Source organism: Podarcis gaigeae, assembly GCF_964106915.1.
Source record: "Podarcis gaigeae genome assembly, chromosome: 8".
NCBI classification, from domain to species: Eukaryota; Metazoa; Chordata; class Lepidosauria; order Squamata; family Lacertidae; genus Podarcis; species Podarcis gaigeae.
This window is the reverse complement of record NC_139684.1, coordinates 52,758,473-52,760,371: the sequence shown is the minus strand read 5'-3', so window position 1 is coordinate 52,760,371 and position 1,899 is coordinate 52,758,473.

Below are 1,899 nucleotides of genomic sequence, written 5' to 3'. Positions count from 1 at the left end.
ATAAGCCTTTCAAAGCTTGCAGAAGGAGGCAACGTCCACTAGAGGGCACACAGGCTGTTGAGGAGAAGGCGGCGGCAGCAGCAAGGGAAAGTGTGTGTGTGTGTGTGTGTGTGTGTGTGTGAGAGAGAGAGAGAGAGAGAGAGAGAGAGAGAGAGAGAGAGAGAGAGAGAGAGACGTAGGTCTGTGCCAGTGTGTGTGTGTTCTAATCTGGAAGTTCTACAACCTAATGAAAGCAAAGTACTGGGGTGCATGACAGATGACAGGGAGGGAAGTCTACATGAAATATCTGAGTTACACTGGTTAAACATGTGCAACTCCTGGTTTCTGAACAGGGCAGCTAATCATCTGAGACAGTCTTCATAGTTATCAGACAGACCATGCAAGGTCTGCCCCCAACAAAACCCGCCAAAAATGATGAAGAGAAACCATGTCTTGGGGCAGCAGCAGCAGCAGATGGCAGGGTTGGCATAGGGATTTGTAGCATTTGCCGGAAATGGAGAGGGGAAAAAGGAGCAGGTGTAGCCACTCCTGAGAAGTGATTCCTCCTCTGCCTCTCCTCCCCTGCAGCCCCACAGCTGGAACCTGCCTTCCCCCTTTGGACACCTTCCACTACCAACAGAGGATATCTGAACCAAACTGCAATTAGTTCTATAAGATTGTTCACCCCAGAGTTTGGCACATTCTACATTTTGAACAGAGCAGATCCCAAGTATTTCAGACTCTTGCCATTACCTTATCTGACTGGGAATGTGGCTACTGCTTGCTTGACATCCAGTGATATACATGGGGTAGATTGGGGGGGGCATGCAACAAGGTTAATCAGTGCGAGACTTTGCAGTAAAACTGGTGAGGCAGCAAATTGAGGACACATTTCCTGGGCATATGGAGGGCACCAGATTGGTGAAGTCTGGACAGCATCACGACTTGCAAAGGGAAAGCAACTGCAAGAGGCACCCTAACTTCTCCTGGGAAAGGGCTCCTCAACTGGCACCTACTCACTGAGGAGGACATTGCCATAGCCACTTCTACCCTCCAAGGGTCAGCTGCTCCTATGCAGTCCTTTGCAGTACCAGGATTCGGTCAATGGGCTCAGTCAATCACCCCAACTGCAGTTTATCCAGCGTTTCACAATACTGTGGCAACAGAGGCCATTGGCTCTCCCCACCACCAGGCTCCCTATTTTCTGGGGTCATCCATTTTCTGCTGGCTAGTCACTCAACCAGACAGCCAGTCCTTGTGACAATGGCATATTGCAGGAAAGGTCCCCCTCCCTCCCTCCCTCCCTCCCTCCCTCCCTCCAATTGCACTGCCTCCTCTCTTTCTCACGCACACTAAGCATCACTTGACCCCACCAGCCCTGCCAGCTGGCTCATTTTTCACAGAGAAGAGTCCCTGCTTCCGCTAACTCAGAGGTCACTGGAGGATGCTGGGATCACACCATCCTCTTGCCGAAGGTGTCCCATTAGTGCAGTAGGATGCACCTAAATCTCAGAGCTAGAGGAAGAGGCATAGGGCAACTCTGGCCATAAGCTTTGCATTTATGCACCAAGGCAAAAACTGGCATGTGCAAGCAGCCTTCTGAGAGAGAGAGAGAGAGAGAGAGAGAGAGAGAGAGAGGGCACAGCGGAACTCTTTCGGTACCTTCTAACTTCCGCATCCCGTCCCTACATTATGTCATGGGTGCCAATTTTGATGAAATTGAAGATTAAGCAAAATTTACTCTGCCGGATGCAGAGTACAAAACTGTCAAAAGAAGGCAGAGAGCACACACACACACACACACACACACACACACCATGATGGGACAGCACCTGAAGCCTTAGCCTTAGATGAACTTTCTCTGAGAGGCAAGTTTAGGGTAAATTCATTTATCCCTGTCATGCATGCTGTTGAAGCCAA